The 26,247-nt window shown below is 47.4% G+C and overlaps 1 long non-coding RNA gene across 7 annotated transcripts in view; it reads left to right on the forward strand.

The window, feature by feature from the left end:
• Positions 1-26,247, forward strand: part of LOC134909868 (uncharacterized) — an 81,921-nt gene that overhangs the window by 16,958 nt on the left and 38,716 nt on the right. Inside the window, exon 1 of one of the 7 annotated variants that reach the window (XR_010176056.1) lies at positions 11,880-12,080. The exons of the other annotated variants lie outside the window; for them this stretch is intronic. This is a non-coding gene — a long non-coding RNA (uncharacterized LOC134909868). Of the gene's footprint in view, positions 1-11,879; positions 12,081-26,247 lie in introns of those variants that run through there. 7 annotated transcript variants of the gene reach the window in all.

A 26,247-nucleotide genomic window follows, 5' to 3' on the forward strand; every position in this document is an offset into this window, starting at 1 on the left:
GTGGTCACCAGGATCAAATCCTGTATGCCGAATCTGCGGCCCTCCAATAGATGAGCCTTTTGCAACCACCACAGAAGATATACCCTTGTCCTTGGCGACAGGGTTATTCGCAGGTGCATCTGAGGATGCGACCCTGACCATTTGTCCAACAGATCCCTTTGGAAAATTCTTGCATGGAATCTGCCGAATGGAATTGCTTCGTAAAAAGCCACCATTTTTCCCAGGACTCTTGTGCATTGATGTACAGACACCTTTCCTGGTTTTAGGAGGTTCCTGACAGGTCGGATAACTCCTTGGCTTTTTCCTCGGGAAGAAAAACCTTTTTCTGAACCGTGTCCAGAATCATCCCTAGGAACAGCAGACGTATCGTCGGAAAACAGCTGCGATTCTTGGAATATTTAGAATCCAGTCGTGCCGTCGAAGAACTACTTTAGATAGTGCTCTTCCGACCTCCAACTGTTCTCTGGAACTTGCCCTTTTTAGGTCGTGCAAGTAAGGGATAATTTAGATGCCTTTTTTCTTTGAAGAAACATCTTTTCGGCCATTACCTTGGTAAAAAGGCCCGGGGTGCCGTGGATAATTCAAACGGCATCGTCTGAAACTGATATTGACAGTTCTGTACCACGAACCAGAGGTACCCTTGATGAGAAGGACAAAATTTGGACATGGAGGTAATCCTTGATGTCCAGGGACACCATATAGTCCCCTTTTTTCCGGTTCGCTATCACTGCTCTGAGTGACTTTATCTCGATTTGAACCTTTTATGTAAGTGTTCAAAACATTTTAGATTTAGACTATGTGTCACCAAGCCGTCTGGCTTCAGTACCACAATATAGTGTGGAAAAATAATACCCTTTTCCTTGTCGTAGGAGGGGTACTTTGATTATCACCTGCTGGATATACAGCTTGTGAATTGTTTCCAATGCTGCCTCCCTGTCGGAGGGAGCCGTTGGTAAAGCAGACTTCAGGAACCTGCGAGGAGAAGATGTCTCGACTCTCCAATCTTTACCCCTGGGATAATACTCGTACGATCTAGGGGTCAACTTGCGAGTGATCCCACTGCGCCCTGAGACTCTTGAGACTACCCCCCCACCTTGAGTCCGCTTGCACGGCCCCAGCGTCATGCTGAGGACTTGGCAGACGCGGTGGAGGGCTTCTTTTCCTGGGAAAGGGCTGCCTGCTGCAGTCTACTTCCCTTACCTCTATGTCTGGGCAGATATGACTGGCCTTTTGCCTGCATGCCCTCATGGGAAAGGAAAGATTGAGGCTGAAAAGACGGTGTCTTTTTTAGCTGAGATGTAACTTGGGGTAAAAAGGGTTGGATTTCCCAGCTGTTGCTGTGGTCCCCAGGTCCGATGGACCGACCCCCAAATAACTCCTTCCCTTTATACAGCAATACTTCCATCTGCCGTATGGGATCTGTATCACCTGACCACTGTCGTGTCCCTGACATCTTCTGGGAGATATGGACAACGCACTTATCTTGATGCCAGAGAGCAAATATCCCTCTGTGCATCTCACATACATATATATAGAATGCATCCTATTAAATGCTCTACATGAATAAAATATTTTCAGTCAGGGAATCCGACCAAGCCAACCCAGCACTGCATCTCCAGGCTGATGGCGATCGCTGGTCGCAGTATAACCACCGTATGTGTGTATATACTTTTTAGGATATTTTTCCAGCTTCCTATCAGCTGGCTCCTTGAGGGCGGCCGTATCTGGAGACGGTAACGCCACTTGATAAGCGTGTGAGCGCCTTATCACCCTAAGGGGTGTTTCCCAACGTACCCTAATTTCTGGCGGGAAAGGGTATAACGCCAATATTTGCTATCGGGGTAACCCTACGCATCATCACACACTTCATTTTATTTTATCTGATTCAGGAAAAACTACAGGTAGTTTTTTCCACTCCCACATAATACCCTTTCTTGTGGTACTTGTAGTATCAGAAACACGTAACACCTCCTTCATTGCCCTTAACGTGTGGCCCTAATGAGAAATACGTTTGTTTATTCACCGTCGACACTGTATTCAGTGTCCGTGTCTGTGTCTGTGTCGACCGACTGAGGTAAATGGGCGTTTTTAAAACCCCTGACGGTGTTTCTGAGACGCCTGGACCGGTCCTAATAGATTGTCGGCCGTCTCATGTCGTCAACCGACCTTGCAGCGTGTTGACATTCTCACGTAATTCTCTAAATAAGCCATCCATTCCGGTGTCGACTCCCTAGAGAGTGACATCACCATTACAGGCAATTTCTCCGCCTCCTCACCAACATCGTCCTCATACATGTCGACACACACGTACCGACACACAGCACACACACCGGGAATGCTCTGACAGAGGACAGGACCCACTAGCCCTTTGGGGAGACAGAGGGAGAGTCTGCCAGCACACACCAAAAACGCTATAATTATATAGGGACAACCTTATATAAGTGTTTCTCCCTTATAGCATCTTTTATATATATACAATATCGCCAAAATCAGTGCCCCCCCTCTCTGTTTTAACCCTGTTTCTGTAGTGCAGTGCAGGGGAGAGCCTGGGAGCCTTCTCTCCAGCTTTTCTGTGAGAGAAAATGGCGCTGTGTGCTGAGGAGATAGGCCCCGCCCCTTTTACGGCGGGCTCGTCTCCCGCTATTTTTGAAGTTAGGCAGGGGTTAAATATCTCCATATAGCCTCTGTGGGCTATATGTGAGGTATTTTTTGCCTCTAATAAGGTTTTTATTTGCCTCTCAGAGCGCCCCCCCCAGCGCTCTGCACCCTCAGTGACTGTTGTGTGAAGTGTGCTGAGAGGAAAATGGCGCACAGCTGCAGTGCTGTGCGCTACCTTTATGAAGACTCAGGAGTCTTCAGCCGCCGATTTTGGACCTCTTCTCTCTTCAGCGTCTGCAAGGGGGCCGGCGGCGCGGCTCCGGTGACCATCCAGGCTGTACCTGTGATCGTCCCTCTGGAGCTAGTGTCCAGTAGCCAAGCAGCAAATCCACTCTGCACGCAGGTGAGTTCACTACTTCTCCCCTAAGTCCCTCGTTGCAGTGATCCTGTTGCCAGCAGGACTCACTGTAAAGTAAAAAACCTAAGCTAAACTTTCTCTAAGCAGCTCTTTAGGAGAGCCACCTAGATTGCACCCTTCTCGTTCGGGCACAAAATCTAACTGGAGTCTGGAGGAGGGTCATGGGGGGAGGAGCCAGTGCACACCACCTGATCTGGTAAAAGCTTTACTTTTTTGTGCCCTGTCTCCTGCGGAGCCGCTATTCCCCATGGTCCTTTCAGGAACCCCAGCATCCACTTAGGACGATAGAGAAAGTAGTATAACATTCCAAGTTCTGGTAATCACAAACTGTATATTCCAAAGGGCTCCTAACGGGAATACATATGATTTATCATTGGCCGGGAACCCGGATGTCATGATCCCGTCAGTGGGATACCTGCCACCACTATGCCGGCAGCGAGGCGAGCACTAGAAATTCCCTTGAGGGCTCGCTGCACTTGCCACGCTACGGTCACGGTGACTCACTGGGCTCACCACAGGTTATATTTTCCCTCTATGGGTGTCGTGGACACCCATGGAGGGAGAAAAGCCTGTGGCGCAAGTATTCCGGTGGCAGCACGACACCGCTTGTTGGGATCCTGGCATCAGCATTGTAACTCGTGATTGCCTCCCTCCTATCATAACTCCAGACTCCGATCTATCACCTTGCAACTTGCTGGCATCAGGAGCAATGACCTACTGAACAAACACATTTTTAAAGATAGCAAACAAGGTGAAGTGATTATCCCAGCTGTGGCATACCACAGACTCAGCTAAAATCTGGACTGGATTCCATCAGACATGTTGCTGCTGTTCTTATCCTGCAAAAGCCTTCCGTTTCACATTACCCTCATGTGGAATCATGCTGTCCCTACCACACTCCTCCCCCTTAGCTTCAACCACTCTGGTGAAGCTAAGAATTCACCTGGTGAGTTCTCTGTCTAGCCCATACCTATTTGTGCTATCTGTCCGGGAACACACCCATCAACTGCAGTAGCTTCCACAGATCCCCTTCTTCACCCTCCTCCTACCCTAGCTTCATCAGAGGGTTTCTAGGAGGATCAGAACCCACTAACTTTCAAGAAAGGGCATCTGCATTGAGGTGCTGTTTCTGTGGACGATGCTGCACCTCAAATTTGAATGGCTGTAAGGCCAGAAACCAGTGAGTCACACAAGCATTTACCTCCATCCACTGTAAGGGTGCATGGTCAGTGATTAGCTGGAATTCTCAGCCCAACAAATAGTATCTCAGTGACTTCACTGCCCATTTAATCGCCAAGCACTCCTGATACACAGTGCTTATAGTTCACAGGTCCCACTGCCTCTATGATCTCGTAAGGGCCACGCCACTGAGCATAGTTTACTTTCAGTAGTAGGCACGAGTACTAGTACCTTGTCACCCGAATTAAAGGTTCGGTTGACAGCGGTAATGTCATAACAGCATTGATGCTGTTGAGCCCTTTCCATATGTTTGTTCAGAAGTGGCACAGTCTGCCTTAGATGGTCATACACTTGGGAAACAAACTGAACAATGTTAGGCTCTTGAGACGATTGCTGCTCTCACCCTTCTTTCTACAGATTGAGTATCCCTCTGGGCTATCTACCATCGATGAGCTTGAAGGGGCTAAATCCTATAGAGGCTTGGGGTACCTCTCGAACCGAAATCATTAGATAAGGTAATCCTGCTTTTCATGTGACACTTAGTGATGAGCGAGGTTCGGTTTTACTCGGTTTAACTCGGTTTTACTCGGTTCTCAAAACGGCATCTTATTGGCTATCCAAAACACGTGACATCCGTGAGCCAATAAGATGCCGTTTTGAGAACCGAGTAAAACCGAGTAAAACCGAATCCGCTCATCACTAGTGACACTGTCCTTTTTATCATCTGCTTAAGGGTTTGGTTAAAGCGTTCGACCAAGCCATCTATCTGCGGGTGGTAAACCGATGTGATAAGTCTATCCACCTTTAACAGATGACACCGGTCTTTCATTAACTTAAGACACAAAAGAGGTACCTTGGTCCATTAGATTCTTTTTTGGTATTACCAGTCGGGTATACAGCATCAACAACTCCCGATTAACAGTGCCAGAATTAATGTTCCATAGTGGAATGGCCTCAGCGTACCTAGTAGCATAATCAACCATCATCAATATATACTGATGCCCATGAGCACTAGCCCTATCAGGTCCATACCAATTTGTTCAAAAGGCATGGAAATGATAGGCAGGGGAACCAAGGGCACCCTTTTGGCTGGGGTGCGTTATTTTGGCCCACTGGGCATTCCTGACAATATTTTTTTACTGCCTGGCCAGAAGAACCATTTACTGGATACGGAGAGTTTTCTCCCCTAAATGTGTGTGAGCTATCCTCAATACCCGCTGCTCGTGTTTCCGGGGAACCAGCAACTGGTTTATCCTTCTACCCTGCAAATAAGTTACACGTTACAACAAATAATTTTTTTTGTTTCAGTAATTTTTATTATTTTATATTACAAATATAACAATACAATAACAAGTAAACAATCCCCCCTGCACACTAGTAAAACAAAAACATAAGCACTACAGTACCGTACCGAGACATTAGACCAATATACATCGATTTACAAGTGCATTATTTTGCGAGGATAACCCAGTGAATAAGGCAAATGCACTATACTTTTTGCTGATAAATACATGAATGTACCATGTGGCGAAGAAGTATGTCTGATATGGACACAGGAATTGTTATAGATCCGTTGTAGACTTTAGAGAGTTATAGGATAATTCAAATAAAATAAAAATTAAATAAATATAATTATGTATTTTGTGTAATTGTGAATGTAAATATACTGTATAATTGGAGAGACCTACTTTGGCTTGTGTATCCTTTTTAAATGCACATCTTTAATTTATAGCAAGAAAATACTTAACTTTGTCTTGTGTATGCTTAAGTGCCAATAAGAAACATAGATTTGCCTTATGTAAGATATGAAAATATGTGTTATAAAAAATAAGATTTTACTCACCGGTAAATCTATTTCTCGTAGTCCGTAGTGGATGCTGGGGACTCCGTAAGGACCATGGGGAATAGATGGGCTCCGCAGGAGACTGGGCACTCTAAGAAAGATTTAGTACTACTGGTGTGCACTGGCTCCTCCCTCTATGCCCCTCCTCCAGACCTCAGTTAAGGAAACTGTGCCCGGAAGAGCTGACATTACAAGGAAAGGATTTTGGAATCCAGGGTAAGACTCATACCAGCCACACCAATCACACCGTATAACTTGTGAAAACTTAACCCAGTCAACAGTATGAACAACAATAGAGCATCAACAATGGATGCCAACATAATGTAACCCTTTACTAAGCAATAACTATATACACGTATTGCAGAAAGTCCGCACGTGGGACGGGCGCCCAGCACCCACTACGGACTACGAGAAATAGATTTACCGGTGAGTAAAATCTTATTTTCTCTAACGTCCTAGTGGATGCTGGGGACTCCGTAAGGACCATGGGGATTATACCAAAGCTCCCAAACGGGCGGGAGAGTACGGATGACTCTGCAGCACCGAATGGGCAAACACAAGGTCCTCCTCAGCCAGGGTATCAAACTTGTAGAACTTAGCAAATGTGTTTGAACCCGACCAAGTAGCTGCTAAGCAAAGCTGTAATGCCGAGACCCCTTGGGCAGCCGCCCAAGAAGAGCCCACTTTCCTTGTGGAATGGGCTTTCACTGATTTTGGATGCGGCAATCCAGCCGCAGAATGAGCCTGCTGAATCGTGCTACAGATCCAGCGAGCAATAGTTTGCTTTAAAGCAGGAGCACCCAGCTTGTTGGATGCATACAGGATAAACAGCGAGTCAGTCTTCCTGACTCCAGCCGTCCTGGCTACATAGATCTTCAAAGCCCTGACCACATCAAGCAACTTGGAATCCTCCAAGTCACAAGTAGCCGCAGGCACCACAATAGGTTGGTTCAAATGAAAAGATGACACCACCTTCGGCAGAAATTGCGGACGAGTCCGTAATTCTGCCCTGTCCATATGGAAAACCAGATAGGGGCTTTTACATGACAAAGCCGCCAATTCTGACACACGCCTAGCCGAAGCTAAGGCCAATAGCATGACCACCTTCCACGTGAGATACTTTAGCTCCACGGTCTTAAGTGGCTCAAACCAGTGGGATTTCAGGAAACCCAACACCACGTTGAGATCCCAAGGTGCCACTGGTGGCACAAAAGGGGGCTGAATATGCAGCACTCCCTTAACAAACGTTTGAACTTCAGGAAGAGAAGCCAGTTCCTTTTGAAAGAAAATGGATAGGGCCGAAATCTGGACCTTTATGGACCTCAACTTCAGGCCCATAGTCACTCCAGACTGTAGGAAGTGCAGGAACCGGCCCAGCTGGAATTCCTCTGTAGGGGCCTTCCTGGCCTCACACCAGGCAACATATTTTCGCCATATACGGTGATAGTGTTTAGCTGTCACGTCCTTCCTAGCCTTTATCAGCGTAGGAATAACTTCATCCGGAATGCCTTTTTCCGCTAGGATCCTGCGTTCAACCGCCATGCCGTCAAACGCAGCCGCGGTAAGTCTTGGAACAGACAGGGCCCCTGTTGCAACAGGTCCTGTCTGAGAGGCAGAGGCCATGGGTCCTCTGTGAGCATTTCTTGCAGTTCCGGGTACCAAGTCCTTCTTGGCCAATCCGGAACAATGAGTATTGTTCTCACTCCTCTTTTTCTTACGATTCTCAGCACCTTGGGTATGAGAGGAAGAGGAGGAAACACATAGACCGACTGGAACACCCACGGTGTTACCAGGGCGTCCACAGCTATCGCCTGAGGGTCTCTTGACCTAGCGCAATACCTTTGTAGCTTTTTGTTGAGACGGGACGCCATCATGTCCACCTGTGGCAGTTCCCATCGATTTGTAATCTGAGTGAAGACTTCGTGATGAAGTCCCCACTCTCCCGGGTGGAGGTCGTGCCTGCTGAGGAAGTCTGCTTCCCAGTTGTCCACTCCCGGAATGAACACTGCTGACAGTGCTTGCACGTGATTCTCCGCCCAACGAAGAATCCTGGTGGCTTCTGCCATCGCCACTCTGCTTCTTGTGCCGCCCTGGCGGTTTACATGAGCCACTGCGGTGATGTTGTCTGACTGAATCAGCACCGGTTGGTTGCGAAGCAGAGGCTCCGCCTGACTCAGGGCGTTGTATATGGCCCTTAGTTCCAGGATATTTATGTGCAGACAAGCCTCCTGACTTGTCCACAACCCTTGGAAGTTTCTTCCCTGAGTGACTGCCCCCCATCCTCGGAGGCTCGCATCCGTGGTCAGCAGGACCCAGTCCTGTATGCCGAACCTGCGGCCCTCGAGAAGGTGAGCACTCTGCAGCCACAACAGAAGAGACACCCTGGCCCTCTGGGACAGGGTGATCAGCCGATGCATCTGAAGATGCGATCCGGACCACTTGTCCAACAGATCCCACTGAAAGATCCTTGCATGGAACCTGCCGAAGGGAATGGCTTCATATGATGCCACCATCTTTCCCAGGACTCGCGTGCAGCGATGCACCGACACCTGTTTCGGTTTTAAGAGGTCTCTGACTAGAGTCACGAACTCTTGAGCCTTCTCCGCCGGGAGAAACACCTTCTTCTAGTCCGTGTCCAGAATCATGCCCAGAAAAGGCAGACGCGTAGTAGGAAACAGCTGCGACTTTGGAATATTCAGAATCCAGCCGTGCTGTTGCAACACTTCCTGAGAGTGTGCTACGCTGATTAGCAACTGCTCTCTGGACCTCACCTTTATGAGGAGATCGTCCAAGTATGGGATAATTGTGACTCCTTGCTTTCGAAGGAGCACCATCATTTCTGCCATTACCTTGGTAAATATTCTCGGTGCCGTGGAGAGCCCAAACGGCAACGTCTGGAATTGGTAATGACAGTCCTGTACCACAAATCTGAGGTACTCCTGATGAGGTGGATAAATGGGGACATGCAAGTAAGCATCCTTGATGTCCAGAGACACCATAAAATCCCCCTCTTCCAGGCTTGCAATGACCGCTCTGAGCAATTCCATTTTGAACTTGAATCTTCTCAGATAAATGTTCAGGGATTTTAAATTCAATATGGGTCTGACCGAACCGTCCGGTCTCGGTACCACAAACATTGTGGAATAGTATCCTCTTCCTTGTTGAAGGAGGGGAACCTTTACCACCACCTGCTGGAGATATAACTTGTGAATTGCCGCTAACACTACTTCCCTTTCTATGGGGGAAGCTGGCAGGGCCGATTTGAGGTAACGGTGAGGGGGCATCACTTCGAATTCCAGCTTGTATCCCTGAGACACAATCTGTATAGCCCAGGGATCCACCTGTGAGCGAACCCACTGGTGGCTGAAATTTCGGAGACGCGCCCCCACCGCTCCTGGCTCCTGTGGAGCCCCAGCGTCATGCGGTGGATTTAGTGGAAGCCGGGGAGGACTTCTGTTCCTGGGAACTAGCTGTATGGTGCAGCTTCTTTCCTCTACCCCTGCCTCTGGCAAGAAAGGACGCACCTCTGACCTTCTTGCTTCTCTGTGATCGAAAGGACTGCATTTGGTAATACGGTGCTTTCTTAGGCTGTGAGGGAATATATGGCAAAAAGTTTGACTTCCCAGCCGTAGCTGTGGAAACTAGGTCCGAGAGACCGTCCCCAAACAATTCCTCACCCTTGTAAGGTAACACCTCCATGTGCTTTTTGGAGTCGGCATCACCTGTCCATTGCCGAGTCCACAGGACCCTTCTGGCAGAAATTGACATTGCATTTATTCTAGAGCCCAGTAGGCAAATGTCCCTCTGGGCATCCCTCATATATAGGACAGCGTCTTTTATGTGCCCCAGGGTCAGTAAAATGGTATCCTTGTCTAAAGTATCCATTTCCTCAGACAGATTATCTGTCCATGCTGCTACAGCACTACACATCCAGGCCGATGCAATTGCCGGCCTCAGTATAGTACCTGAGTGTGTATAAGCAGATTCAGGATACTTTCCTGCTTCCTATCTGCAGGATCCTTTAGGGCGGCCGTATCCTGTGACGGCAGGGCCACCTTTTTAGATAAGCGTGTCAGAGCTTTATCTACCCTAGGGGAGGATTCCCAGTGCATCCTGTCCGTTGGCGGGAAAGGGTACGCCATAAGTAACCTTTTGGAAATCAGCACTTTCTTATCGGGAGAATCCCACGCTTTTTCACATAATTCATTTAACTCATGTGAAGGGGGAAAAGTCACCTCTTGCTTTTTCTCCCCATACATATACACCCTTTTGTCAGGGACAGGGTTTACCTCTGATATGTGCAATACATCCTTAATTGCTATAATCATGTAGCGGATGGCTTTAGCCATTTTAGGCTGCAATTTTGCATCATCGTCATCGACACTGGAGTCAGAATCCGTGTCGATATCTGTGTCAACCATTTTGGATAGTGGGCGCTTCTGAGACCCTGACGGCCTCTGCACTGTAGGATCAGGCATGGGCTGAGACCCCGACTGTCCCAAGGCATCAGCTTTATCCAACCTTTTATGTAAGGAGTTTACATTATCATTTAACACCGTCCACATATCCATCCAATCAGGTGTCGGCGCAGTCGGCGGAGACACGTCATTCATCTGTACTTGCTCTGCCTCCACATAGCCCTCTTCGTCAAACATGTCGACACACGCGTACCGACACACCACACACACGCAGGGGATGCTCTATATGAGGACAGGACCCCCACAAGGCCCTTTGGAGAGACAGAGAGAGAGTATGCCAGCACACACCCCAGCGCTATATGACCCAGGAATCACACAGTAACTTAGTGTTTACCCAGTAGCTGCTGTATATATATTAAATGCGCTAAATTTATGTGCCCCCCCTCTCTTTTTACCCTTTCTACTGTGAGTCTGCAGGGGAGAGCCTGGGGAGCTTCCTCTCAGCGGAGCTGTGGAGAGAAAATGGCGCTGGTGAGTGCTGAGGAAGAAGGCCCCGCCCCCTCAGCGGCGGGCTTCTGTCCCGCGATTTTGTGTAAAATTAATGGCGGGGGCTCATGCATATAACAGTGTCCAACTGTATATATGCTGCTTTTGCCAGGAGGTATCTAATTGCTGCCCAGGGCGCCCCCCCCTGCGCCCTGCACCCTACAGTGACCGGAGTGTGTGGGTTAGTGTGGGCGCAATGGCGCACAGCTGCAGTGCTGTGCGCTACCTCATATGAAGACAGGAGTCTTCTGCCGCCGATTTTGACGTCTTCTTTCTTCAACCCGCCGGCTTCTGACTTCTGGCTCTGCGAGGGGGACGGCGACGCGGCTCCGGGAACGGACGACAAGGTCAGGTCCTGTGTTCGATCCCTCTGGAGCTAATGGTGTCCAGTAGCCTAAGAAGCGCAACCTAGCCGCAGTTAGTAGGTTTGCTTCTCTCCCCTCAGTCCCACGTAGCAGAGAGTCTGTTGCCAGCAGAAGCTCTCTGAAAATAAAAAAACCTAACTAAAATACTTTCTTATTAGCAAGCTCAGGAGAGCTCACTAAAATGCACCCAGCTCTGTCCGGGCACAGATTCTAACTGAGGTCTGGAGGAGGGGCATAGAGGGAGGAGCCAGTGCACACCAGTAGTCAGAGCCGGATTAAGGCAGGGGCATAAGGGGCAAGTACCCCCGGGCCCTCATCTCTAATGGGGCCCCCCAGCCGGAGCCGTTTTCATTTTCTTAAATGGCCGCCAGGGGGGGTTATAACAAAGTCAGGAATGTCTCACGAGTCAGCTGTGCAGTGCTCTCCCACGCGCATGCAGTTGAGAGAAATGCTGCTGCTGCGGGACTCTGGGAGCAGGTACAGAGGCAGGACGCGCTCTGACCAATGAGCATTCAGCAGCGCTGTCCTCTACTGCGTCTGTCACAGCTCCACGTGATAGAGGAAGGGGAAGAAACAACAGAGCGTGTGCATTTCCTCTCCCACCCTCCGCAGCCCCCATCCAGTCTGCTCCGCACAGGCACATAATGACTGAGTAAACATCCGAGCAGGGAGAAGCTGTAGATGCCGGCCTGATCAGTGGTATAGGAGATAAGGTACACAGCAGTAAAAGCCTGTCTGACAGCACACAAAGCTCAATATAGTGCACACTGCAGAGCAAAGGGAGAAGGAGATGGGCATATTGGGGGAGGGAGAGTACGGGAAGGTGGGAGGTAAGGGCTACTGCTTGGATGACAGAAATATTCAGCCACTGCACAGGAGGAGAGGTAGAGAGACTGGAAGGAGGATCCTTCTTGGTCTTAAAGAGCTGTCACAGATAAAGGTAGATTCCTCAGTCACAGCCAGCAGCATGTCCCACAATAAGCCCCAGCAAGAGCTGCACTATTATTATTATTATTATTATTAAGCTATATTTATAGGGCGTCACATGTCTGCAGCACTGATCAACTAGGTTTTCGACCATTGAAAGAGGCTTGAAGAAGTGGGGGTGAAGCCCTGGGGCAGAGAGTCCACGGAGGAGATGGCAAGAGTATTTGATGATGAAACAGGAGGAATCACACTCCTTTACACAGAGGGGTTAGATGTATTTTAAGGCAACAGGGGAGAAAGCAGTAACTGTACACTTTAAGGTGGTCATTCCGAGTTGATCGGTCGCTAGCAGTTTTTAGCAGCCGTGCAAACGCTATGCCGCCACCCACTGGGAGTGTATTTTAGCTTAGCAGAAGTGCGAACGAAAGGATCGCAGAGCGGCAGCAAAATAATTTTGAGCAGTTTCAGAGTAGCTTCAGACCTACTCAGCGCTTGCGATCACTTCAGACTGTTCAGTTCCTGTTCACAAACACGCCCTGCGTTCGGGTAGCCACGCCTGCGTTTTTCCTGGCACGCCTGCGTTTTCTCGATCACTCCCTGAAAAAGGTCAGTTGACACCCAGAAACGCCCCTTTCCTGTCAATCACTCTGCGGCCAGCAGTGCGACTGAAAAGCTTCGCTAGACCCTGTATGAAACGACATCCTTCGATGTAATATTACTTTGCGCGTGCGCATTGCGCCACATGCGCAGAAGTGCCTTTTTTTGCCTCATCGCTGCACAGCGAACGAATGCAGCTAGCAAACAACTCTGAATGACCCCCTAAGTGCGACAGTTACCAATCCTCCCCCATGTATTACTATGGTGGTGTTTTATAAGTGAACTGACATTATATGCGCTGCTAAATACAAGATAGCACAGCGATGTCCCCACCACTGCCGCCAGTATATGAACGGCGAGTTGGACTGACCGTTCAAACACCTGCAGCTATCGATTACGACAGCTGCAGGTGTCGTTTTGACTATACACCACATCCAGGGACAGAGCTGTCCCTGGCTGTAGTGGCTGCCAATTCCGGACTGCATGGGAGATCTTGCTTGGCTTGCAGGATCTCACACACGCCTAGTAGAGCTAGTGAGGAGGAGATACACAGTGCATCAGCACTAGGCCGATGCACTGTGGGCTCTTGCAGGGATCACCGAAGTGGGGAGTTTCCACTCCCCCATTCTGGCAGACAAAATGGTAATACATCTCGTCAGTACTGCTTCACCTTATAAAGAAGCAAAGAAAGAAGCGCTATAGCAGCACAATATGTGCCGCATAATACTTCCATCCCAGAGTAACATAGAAACATAGAAATTGACAACCGATAACCACTTGGCCCATCTAGTCTGCCCTTTTTTATCTCTCTTTATTTTTTTATTTAGTATATTGTGCACCAGAGGCAGAAGCCATAGAGAGCTATCTACACATTCTCTGCACCCACTCACCCAAACACCCCACCTTGAAGCAGCTAATAACTCTCATGCTATTACCATCTCTGTGCCTAATTTATTTTTATCTTGAATAGTTTTAATGTCTATTTGTGGTTTCTCCATATCCACCTCCTGCAATGTTATTTCAAAACCCTATACTGATCTTAAGCCCCATACACACTAGGCGATATTTTCAACGATATCGCTCATTTTGACCCTTCTGCGCGATATAATTTGTAATATCGCCCAGTGTGTATGCACTATATCGTTAACAATGCTCCCATGGGTCGTTAACGAGGTGTTCTGTCACCCGTTCATGCAGGTCAATCTGACAAAGTTGTCAGAAACAGCATGTTCAGGGTGGTGACAAGAGGACGTCACTGAATGCTATCATTAGCGATATCTCTCAGTGTGTATGCACTAGATCGATTGCCCAGGAGTTCAAGGGCAAACACTGACGATATCGCTCATGGAGCGTATCATCTAGTGTGTACCCGGCTTTAGCCTATGTTGACATACCCTATTTACTATAAAACTGTTATGTAACATTATCAGCTCCATCGGATCATTCCCACCCTCACTGCTCAAAAAGAGTTAGGGCCAGATGTACTAAGCCTTGAAAAGTGATAAAGTGGACAGACATAAAGTACCAGCCAATCAGCTCCTAGCTGCCATGTTACAAGCTGGGTTTGAAAAATGACAATTAGGAGTAGTTTATCATTCTCCACTTTATCACTTTTTAAAGGCTTAGTACATCTGCCCTTACTGCCCTTTTGCACCCAGGTATCCAAAGCTCTTTGAACCAAATACTGGGAGAACTGGAAAGCCTCACTTTCAGCTAGCGGCTGCCTCATGGAGGTGTAGGGGCACACAGCAGGCACAGCCAATCGGGTATTGCTGACAAGAGGGCCCCAAGTTTTAAGAGCCCCGGGCCCCCCAAAGGCTTAATCCGGCCCTGCCAGTAGTACTAAATCTTTCTTAGAGTGCCCAGTCTCCTGCGGAGCCCGTCTATTCCCCATGGTCCTTACGGAGTCCCCAGCATCCACTAGGACGTTAGAGAAAAAAGAGCAAATATATCTATATAAGATCATAAGGATATGTATTCTATTTAGTTGTGAAAGTATGTAATACAATGTCTAGGAATTAGTGTTTTATATAGGATTTAAAATTATGTGATGGCGTGAGTATATATACAAATTTATCCTATATACCTCATATGTACAATTTATATTTCTCCACATGGTTCATTATTGTGCACATCAGCCATTACACTCTCATTCTACCCCAAATTATTCGCAAGCCTTGCTCATACATTATGTATCAGCCAACTACTTTTTATTTTATCAGATAACAGTACACCAGCTTATCAAAGAATATAGAAAAAAAAAGAAAATTATAATAATACTGCTGCACCGGCCTTCATCATTAACTTTTGGTCTTTTTAAAACTGTTAGTTATACCTTAAACCAGGTAATTGTAAGTTCATATACTCCGACTCATTCTATCACTGGCTTTATTGCATACCTAGATTTATTTCAAGGACCCCATATATCTATACCAGGCTTACCTACTTTGCTGCCTCCTCCTCCGGGAGGAGGCAGCGTTGTAGGTGAATGGGGGCGTGGCCGGCAGCAGGACGGGTGGTTCGGGGGCGTGGCCGGCAGCAGGATGGGCGGTCCGGGGGCGTTGCATCAGGGTCGCGTCATCATGACTCCACCCCCCACTGTGCTGTGCCGAGAAACGAGGCGCTGCATAGCGGGGGGCGGAGCTACGATGACGCGATTCAGCGCGAATCGCGTCATCGGACCCCCTCGGCCCTCCTACTTGTTCACTGCTGCGGGCGGCCGAGGGGGAAATCGGGAGGCTTGCCCACCTTTCCGGGGGGCCGGGAGGGTCACCCAATTTTCGGGAGCCTCCCGGCCATTCCGGGAGGGTAGGCAAGTATGATCTATACACATATCGTTCATGTTGTACCATTAGTCTAACCAGGGACAGCCATGTAGAAAGGACAGGAATTTCGGAGGCCATCCAGAGTCAAGCTATGAAGACTCTAGCAAGTGCACACATATTTAGGATAAATTGGCATTCATATTTATTGCCATTACCTACCCTCATTGCTCTTAAACAGCAGACCTTTGAAGTAAGCAGTGTCCTTGATATTCCCAGCTCACATAAAATAAGATTTTAAACCTACCGGTAAATCTTTTTATCCTAGTCCGTAGAGGATGCTGGGGACTCCGTAAGGACCATGGGGTATAGACGGGTTCCGCAGGAGACATGGGCACTATAAAGAACTTTAGAATGGGTGTGCACTGGCTCCTCCCTCTATGCCCCTCCTCCAGACCTCAGTTAGAGAAACTGTGCCCAGAAGAGACGGACAGTACGAGGAAAGGATTCATACCAGCCCACACCATCCACACCGTATAACCTGGAATATACGCAACCAGTTAACAGTATGAACAAAACAGCATCAGCCAACGACTGATCTTAACTGTAACATAACCCTTATGTAAGCAACAACTATATACAAGCCTTGCAGAAATATGTCCGCACTGGGACGGGCGCCCAGCATCCTCTACGGACTAGGAGAAAAAGATTTACCGGTAGGTTTAAAATCTTATTTTCTCTTACGTCCTAGAGGATGCTGGGGACTCCGTAAGGACCATGGGGATTATACCAAAGCTCCAGACCGGGCGGGAGAGTGCGGATGACTCTGCAGCACCGATTGAGCAAACATGAGGTCCTCCTCAGCCAAGGTATTAAACTTGTAGAATTTAGCAAAAGTGTTTGACCAGGTCGCCGCTCGGCAAAGCTGTAATGCCGAGACGCCTCGGACAGCCGCCCAAGAAGAGCCCACCTTCCTAATGGAATGGGCCTTTACCAAATTTGGTAACGGCAATCCAGCCGTAGAATGAGCCTGCTGAATTGTGTTACAGAGCCAGCAAGCAATAGTCTGCTTAGAAGCAGGAGCGCCAACCTTGTTGGCTGCATACAGGATAAACAGTGCCTGTCTTCCTAACCCGAGCCGTCCTGGCTACATAAATTTTTAAGGCCCTGACTACATCAAGGGACTTGGAATCCTCCAAGTCACCCGTAGCCACAGGCACCACAATAGGTTGGTTCATATGAAACGATGAAACCACTTTATGTAAAAATTGAGGACGAGTCCTTAATTCCGCTATATCCACATGGAAAATCAGATAGGGGCTTTTGTGAGACAAGGCCGCCAATTCGGACACCCGCCTTGCAGATGCCAAGGCCAACAACATGACCACCTTCCAAGTGAGATATTTTAATTCAACCGTTTGAAGAGGTTCAAACCAGTGAGATTTTAGGAACTGTAATACCACGTTAAGGTTCCATGGTGCCACTGGAGGCATAAAAGGAGGCTGTATGTGCAGCACTCCCTTTACAAAAGTCTGGACATCTGGGAGAGAAGCCAATTCCTTCTGAAAGAAAATTGATAAGGCCGAAATCTGTGCCTTAATGGAGCCTAATTTTAGGCCCATATCCACTCCTGTTTGTAGAAAGTGGAGAAAACGGCCCAGATGGAATTCCTCAGTAGGAGCATTCTTGGCTTCACACCAAGATACATACTTCCTCCAGATACGGTGATAATGTTTCGCCATCACCTCCTTCTTAGCCTTTATCAGAGTAGGGATGACATCCTCCGGAATGCCTTTCCCAGCTAGGATTCGGTGTTCAACCGCCATGCCGTCAAACGTAACCGCGATAAGTCTTGAAACACGCAGTGCCCCTGTTGCAACAGGTCCTCTCTGAGAGGAGGAGGCCACGGATCTTCTGTGAGCATTTCCTGAAGATCTGAATACCAAGCTCTTCGAGGCCAATCTGGAACAATGAGTATTGTCCGCACGCTTTTTTGTCTTATGATTCTCAATATCTTTGAGATGAGTGGAAGAGGAGGGAACATATAGACCGACTGAAACACCCACGGTGTCACCAGGGCGTCTACTGCTTCTGCCTGAGGGTCCCTTGACCTGGCACAATACCTCCGAAGCTTCTTGTTGAGGCGTGACGCCATCATGTCTATTTGAGGAAGTCCCCAAAGACTTGTTATCTCTGCAAAAACTTCCTGATGAAGTCCCCACTCTCCGGGATGAAGATCGTGTCTGCTGAGGAAGTCTGCTTCCCAGTTGTCCACTCCCGGAATGAAGACCGCTGCCAACGCGCTTACGTGATTTTCCGCCCAGCGAAGAATCCTGGTGGCTTCCGCCATTGCCACTCTGCTCCTTGTCCCGCCTTGGCGGTTTACATGAGCCACGGCTGTGACGTTGTCTGATTGAATCAGAACCGGTAGGTCGCGAAGAAGATTCTCCGCTTGACGCAGGCCGTTGTATATGTCCCTCAATTCCAGTTCGTTGATGTGTAGACAAGCCTCCTGGCTTGACCATAGTCCCTGAAAGTTTTTTCCTTGTGTGACTGCTCCCCAACCTCGGAGGCTCGCGTCCGTGGTCACCAGAACCCAGTCCTGAATGCCGAACCTGCGACCCTCTAGAAGGTGAGCACTCTGTAGCCACCACAGGAGAGACACCCTGGCCCTGGGGGACAGGGTTATTTTCTGATGAATTTGAAGATGGGACCCGGACCACTTGTCCAGAAGGTCCCACTGAAACGTCCTTGCATGAAACCTGCCAAAGGGGATGGCCTTGTAGGTCGCCACCATCTTCCCCAGTACTCGAGTGCATTGATGGACTGACACTTTTTTCGGTTTTAACAGGTCTCTGACCATGTTCTGGAGTTCCTGGGCTTTTTCCATTGGGAGAAACACCCTCTTTTGTTCCGTGTCCAGAATCATACCTAAGAAACATAGTCGAGTTGTTGGAACCAACTGTGACTTTGGTAGATTCAGAATCCAGCCATGTTGCTGCAGCACTCTCAGGGAGAGCGCCACGCTTTTCAGCAACAGATCTCTCGATCTCGCTTTTATCAGGAGATCGTCCAAGTACGGGATAATTGTGACTCCCTACCGGCGCAGGAGCACCATCATTTCCGCCATTACCTTGGTGAAAATCCTCGGGGCAGTGGAAAGCCAAAACGGCAACGTCTGAAACTGGTAATGACAGTCCTGTACAGCGAATCTCAGGTACGCTTGATGAGGGGGATATATGGGGACATGAAGGTACGGGTCCTTTATGTCCAGTGACACCATAAAATCCCCCCCTTCCAGGCTGGAGATCACTGCCCGGAGCGATTCCATCTTGAATTTGAACTTTTTCAAGTACAGGTTTAGGGATTTTAAGTTTAGAATGGGTCTGACCGAGCCATCCGGTTTCGGGACCACAAATAGGGTTGAACTAGGGGAACCTCAACAACCACTTGTTGTTGACACATTTTTTGAATTGCAGCTAAAATTATCTCCCTTTCTGGGTAAGAAGCTGGTAAATTATTCCAGCTTGTAACCTTGGGATACAATTTCCAAAACCCAAGGATCCACGTCTGACTGAACCCAGACGTGGCTGAAGAGTCGAAGACGTGCCCCCACCTGCGCGGACTCCCTCAGTGGAGCCCCAGCGTCATGCGGTGGATTTAGTAGAAGCCGGGAGGACTTCTGCTCCTGGGAACTAGCCCTAGCAGGCATTCTTTTCCCTCTACCCTCACCTCTGGCGAGGAAGGAAGAGCCCCGACCTCTTCTGGACTTATGCGACCGAAAGGACTGCATCTGATATTGCAGCATTTTCTTTTGCTGTGGGGAAACATAAGGTAAAAAAGTAGATTACCCGCAGTAGCTGTGGAAACCAGGTCCGCGAGACCTTCCCCAAATAAATCCTCACCTTTGTAAGGTAAAACTTCCATATGCTTCTTTGAGTCTGCATCACCCGTCCATTGGCGGGTCCACAGGGCTCGCCTCGCAGAAATTGCCATGGCGTTGGTTCTCGAACCTAGCAGACCAACGTCTCTCTGAGCATCTCTCATATATAAGACTGCATCTTTAATGTGACCTAAGGTCAATAACATGGTATCCCTATCCAGGGTATCAATATCAGCTGACAAGGTATCTGTCCAAGCTGCTACAGCGCTACAAACCCAAGCCGATGCTATTGCCGGTCTGAGCAAAGCACCCGTATGTGTATAAATTGATTTTAAAGTAGTTTCCTGTCTGCGATCAGCAGGATCCTTGAGGGCTGCCGTGTCTGGAGATGGTAGCGCCACCTTTTTGGACAAGCGCGTTAACGCCTTGTCCACCCTGGGTGAGGATTCCCACCGTAACCTGTCCTGCGCAGGGAAAGGATACGCCATAAGAATTCTTTATTCTTATACTCACCCAGCTTCTATCTTCCGGCTCTGTGAGGAGGACGGCGGCGCGGCTCCAGGACGAACGGCGAGGGGAGACCTGCGTTCCGACCCTCTGGAGCTAATGGTGTCCTGTAGCCTAAGAAGCAGAGCCTATCATTTAAGTAGGTCTGCTTCTCTCTCCTCAGTCCCACGATGCAGGGAGCCTGTTGCCAGCAGTGCTCCCTGAAAATAAAAAACCTAACAAAATTCTTTTTCAGAGAAACTCAGGAGAGCTCCCCTGTAATGCACCCAGTCTCCTCTGGGCACAGGATCTAACTGAGGTCTGGAGGAGGGGCATAGAGGGAGGAGCCAGTGCACACCCATCTAAAGTTCTTTATAGTGCCCATGTCTCCTGCGGAGCCCGTCTATACCCCATGGTCCTTACGGAGTCCCCAGCATCCTCTAGGAAGTAAGAGAAAACAGATTTAATTTGACCCCAAAAATAACTGATCCTACTACATTCTCATAAGATGTGCCAAAAAGCACCCGCTCCTATTTTACATTTGAGGCATCTGAGGATCTACCACCAAATTTCACTAAACGTGTTGGAGTATAGTACAGTATGTGCGGTGTAACAGAAACAGTTGAACCTGCTGAAATCTAATGAAGATGGTAGATAATCCAGGGGATTTTAGGGCAGATGCCCAAGTCTCATCATCAAATGGACCCATATGACCTTCCCATTGAAGTCTAAGCTTAGATAAATCCTTGGTATGGTATATGGACATTATAAATGAGTATGATAAAGATAGATATTTACAGGGTCCTAGAGCTAATAAAAATGTTTTTAATGGTGAAACAACTAGAACTAAGGGAGTCCCCAAAAATTGGGTGAGTAGAGCATGTCTGAGTTGTAAGTATTTAAAAAAATAAGTGGAGGGTAGCTGATACTCCATACCAATTTGGGCAAAAGAACAAAGAGTTAAACCATCGTAGAGTTGCCCAACAGTAAATATCCCCTTGGGTATCCAAAACCGATCTGGCTGCAATGCTCTTAACTCAGGTATAATCTTGAAACTACACAGGTAGGTATCTGGGTCTGTCCTTAAAGTCCCTGTCATGGAGGACACCTTTTTCCAGACTTGAATAGCTTGCTGTAAAAGTGGAAGACTAGTTTTGATAATATTGCTCCCTAGTAAGGTCTGCAAAGGGGTCAAGCCAGGGTAAGATTGAGAAACAAGACAAGAATGTAGTGTATCCACTGACGAGTCTTGAAGCCATCACATATGAGCAATTTGAGCAGCATAATAGTAAATCTGAAAATGTGGGAGTGCAAAACCTCCATCAGATTTAGATCAAGTTAGAGTATCATATTGTATACGAGGACGACAGTTCACCCATATCAAGAAAGAAAGTATGCTAGCTAGTTTGCGGAACAAAAGAGCAGGAATAAAAATTGGGGAATGCTAAAGAATATATAGAAGTTTAGACCAGAGGTTCTCAAACGCCGTCCTCAAGGCACCCCAACGGTCCAAGTTTTCAGTATTTCCATGGATCAGCACAGATGGATAAATCAAATTGACTAAGGTACTAATTAAGTCACCTGTGGCCATGCATGGATATACTTAAAACCTGGGCTGTTGGGGTGCCTTGAGTACTGCGTTTGAGAACCTCTGGTTTAGGCTGTAAAACCATCTTAATCAGATTTGCTCTCCCCGTAATAGTCCACACCTTTACTATCTTTTAAATATACAAAAAAGGGGTCCATATTAAGGGAAATAAACTCGGATGGGGTATTAGATACCATAATCCCCAGGTATTTAAATTGATCTACCCAGCGGGATAGAGGGACATCTACTCCGAAGAGGCATAACCTGTGATTTGTCCCAATGAATCATGAGACCTGAAAATTTCCCAAACTCATTGATAATTTGGAGAGCTGCTGGGAGAGTAGTGGAGTAGTTAGCTAAAAATAAAAGTAAATCATCCACATATAGGGTCTAATTCCGACCTGATCGCTTGCTAGCAATTTTTTGCGGCACTGCGATCAGATAGTCGCACCTACAGGGGAGTGTATTTTAGCAGTGCAAGTGCGCGATCGCATGTGCAGCCGGGCGGTACAAAAAATATTTGTGCAGTTTCCGAGTTGCCCAGAACTTACTCAGCCACTGCGATCACTTCAGCCTGTCCGGGCCCGGAATTGACATCAGACACCCCCCCTGTAAACGCTTGGACAGCCTGCGTTTTTCCAATCACTCCCTGAAAATGGTCATTTGCCACCCATAAAAGCCTTCTTCCTGTCATTCTCCTTGTGATCGGCTGTGCAAATGGATTCTTCGTAAAACCCATCGCACAGCAATGATCCGCATTGCACCCGTGCGACACACGTGCGCATTGCGGTGCATACGCATGCGCAGTTCCTGACCTGATCGCAGCACTGCACAAAAAGCTAGCGTGCGATCAGGTCTGAATTAGGCCCATTGTGCAACTCTATCTTCTCGCCAGGATACTTGAAAACCTACAATATCAGGGTCTGTCCTCAGTACATGCCAATGTTTCTATAGCTAAAGCGAATAGGTTAGGTGACAGGACAGCCTTGATGTGTTCCTCGGTATAAAGAAAAAGATGGGCTAGAAGACTGCCCGTTCTATCTCCCTGCATAAACATTTTGTCACAACTGAAGTTGAGAATCTGAAGGCTGGGTATTAGTTGGACGAGTGGCTGTGGAAGCAGGGAGGAACTGGGGGGCCGGATGTAGTTCCTTCTCATATAACTCGAGGTTCTAGGATGAGTAACTGAAGAACAGAATTTAAGGGCTAGGCTACAATACTCTGGAAGGAACTGTAAGAATGTTCACTGAATAGACGTGGCTGAAGAACCTAGAAGACCGCTGCTGAAGACTAAATGCTGATGAGGTCTGAATGAAGGACACTGGCTATTACTGGTGAAGAATGAATGCTGTGGTGGCATGACTGAAGAACACTGGATTTAACTTTTGAAGAATGAATGCTGCAGAGACGTAACTGAAGAACACTGGATATAACTATTGATTGAAAAATGAATGTTGCAGAGACGTGACTGAAGAACACTGGGTATAACTGTTGAAGAATGAATGCTGTGGAGGCGTGACTGAAGAACATTGGATATTGCTGCTTCAAAGACTGAGGAATGGATGCTGAATAGATGTGGCTAGGAGGTACTGTGGATGACCATGGAGCCCCTATACGGTCGCAGGGCACTCGGGGTGCCGCCCGGAGGACGGACAGCTGAGGACTGTGGAACTGAGAAGCCACCGGCAAACGTGCAGGGGAAGGTGACAAACAGGCTTGCACAGCGGAGCTGAAGACCCTTTGGATCATGGGAAACCACAGAAAATTCTGAGGGAGCTCAGAGCTGGAGCTTCTGCTCAAGGCAGTAACATAAAGCAATGGCAGCATGCAAGAGTGGACTGACCCCTTTTGTAAGAGGAATCCACCTCCCAATGGACTGAGCATACCACAGATTGGAAACAAATTACCTTGGTCTCCAACATGGTGGCTCCCAGTGCTGCAGACACATAGGAGCATGCCCTCTTACCCACCAGGTCCCCCATCTCCCACACTCCAGCAGCTGCACCATCACCGCCGCTCCTCACCATGACCGTGCAAAATTGCGAGCAGCCGGACGGGCAAGCCCCGGACCCTGGCTCCGAAAGTAAGCCCCCGTCTAAACAGCAGTCTATGACTAGCCATATCAGAGAGATGGGAATTCCATTCTTCTTGGCCTGCCAGCCACTTAATTTGGTCTGAGTCTACATTAGACCGAATATATTGTGTTTCCAAATTTATGCAGCTAGATTCCAGGTCACTCACTTTTTGTCTATAGAACCTTTTCAATTCTGGTACTAGTCGAATTAAAGAGCCCTGTAGAAAGACCTTAAATGCGTCCCATTCATTTGACATTACAGTAGTATTAATATTGTTATAAAAAAAATTCCTCCCAAAGTTTTTCCAGCCCCGAGCCCTCCCCAATTTGAGACAGCCATGAAGAGTGTAATTTCCATAGCCGTAAACCCTTAGGGCAGGCATTCCCAACCACGGTCCTCAAGGCACACCAACAGTGCAGGTTTTAGTGATATCCAGGCTGCAGCACAGATGGTTAAATCAAAATAACTGAGGTACTAATTAAGTCACCTGTGCTGAAGCCTGGATATCACTAAAACCTGCACTGTTAGTGTGCCTTGAGGACCGTGGTTGGGAAAGCCTGCCTTAGGGCTTCCCAGATCTAAATTAAAAAATAGTGGGGAGTGGTCTAATATACTTCTGGAGTCATACTCAATCTGAAAAATTGCAGGCATTAAGGTATGTGATATAAAGATCATATCAATGCGAGAAAACGATTGATGGGCAGATAAAAAAAATATGGATCCGTCTGTATTGACCTTAGCACAAACGGGACTGACTTTTTAATCAGCACTGAAACTCCCCGGGATGCAGATGTATGCATTGAATGGTAGGCCTAACTTACTCATGGCCATTTAAGAGCTAAAGTTTTGCCTCCAATTAGATGTGTCTCAGTGAGGCACACTATATCTGAACCATATTAATCATCTTGATAACCAGCGACCTGTTTCATTAATACCCCTTACATTCCATGTAAGTAGATTAAGCATCGTTTAAAGAAAATAAGAGGGCAGTGAAGATAAACCACACAACAGCAATAAACAAGACACAGTAGGTGTGGCCTGTGCAGCAGCAAAAAAATAAAAAACACACAAATACACAACTAAAGACAATACATATAGCCAATGCAGTAGTAAGTAGATATATCCAGTGCAGCAAGAAAAAAAAAAAAGAAGACAACAATTTACATATACCTTCCCACCCATCCTCCCGTAACCAACCTCCTCCCTGTACACCCTCCTAGAACTGAGTTATACTTAGCAACCAGAATCCCATACAACTCAGTAAGAGCAATTATATCCCAGAGCCACCAATACAAAGGGTCTCTCTAAACTTCTTGCAGGCTCATTGCCATAGCTCTTCAGGGGACAGACCTCAGCATACACATATGAAACAAATAAGCATTATTATCATACCAAATACATTCTTGTATAATTCAGAAGATAAATAATCAGGCATATATATGTATGAATCTAAAGCCATAATATAACTGTAAATAACAAGCCATCCCTTAATATTATTAAACAGGACCAATTTGTCTGCTTGTGTAGATCCAGCCACACAGCTGCTCCCCTTGGTGTAACAAAAAACTGACTCCTCATTTACTAGTATGCGCAATTTGGATGGATAAAGCATAGCATATTGTATGTTGAGGACATGGAGGCATCTTTCAATAGGTACAAATTTATCACTGTCTTTTTGAACTTCCACTGCAAAATAGGGAAATACAAATATGTTAGTGCCATTAATTGCCGGTGGGCCTTTGACCCGTGCCAGAAGTAGAATAGTGTCTCTATCCCGGTAGTGCAAAACTGTGGCTATAAATGTGTGAGGAGGTACACCAGGAGGAGGAGATCTTGTAGAAATTCTATGGGCACGATCCACCGCAAACTGGAAAGTAAATGCGTCCCGACCATACATAGAGATCATCCATCGCTCCAGGAAGTCCTTAGATGAGGTCCCTTCTACATTTTCTGGAAATCCCACAAAACGGACATTATTCCTGCGCAATCTGACCTTCATAGCTGAAATTTTATTTTGCATATAAGTCATCTGTGTTGTTAGTTTAGCAATTTCGGTTTTTATGGGGGTGTAAGAATCTTCCAAGGTTGAAATACGCGTTTCCATTTCTCCCACTCTTTCTTGTACCTTCTGTAAATCGTGGTGCAGCAAAGATAAATCAGATTGAACCTTTTCGATTTCAACCCCTAATTTCGACTTACAAGACGTAACAGCGTCTTAAAGCTGTTGTATCGCCACATCAGACGGAGATGGAAGGGCCGATATGGTAGCTTGGTACGTATCTAATGTAGCACCTCTGGTAGATACCTATGAAGGGAGTCTTAGAAGACCTGGCATACAGTACTTCTCAAGTTTAGCCACGGCAGCTGTATTACTGATCTTGCCCATTGTAGGAATTTTGTACCAGCAAATTTAAACAGAAACATATCAATAAGGTGATAATACTTAAGCCCCATAAACAGATGAGAAAGTGAAAGATCTCGCTCAGAAGGGCCGATCCGAGTGAGATCTTTTACAATCTCATCCAGTGTGTACACTCAATGTCGTTAACGATGCATGCTCCC

The sequence above is a fragment of the Pseudophryne corroboree genome, chromosome 4 (genome assembly GCF_028390025.1).
Source record: "Pseudophryne corroboree isolate aPseCor3 chromosome 4, aPseCor3.hap2, whole genome shotgun sequence".
In the NCBI taxonomy this organism is placed as follows: Eukaryota; Metazoa; Chordata; class Amphibia; order Anura; family Myobatrachidae; genus Pseudophryne; species Pseudophryne corroboree.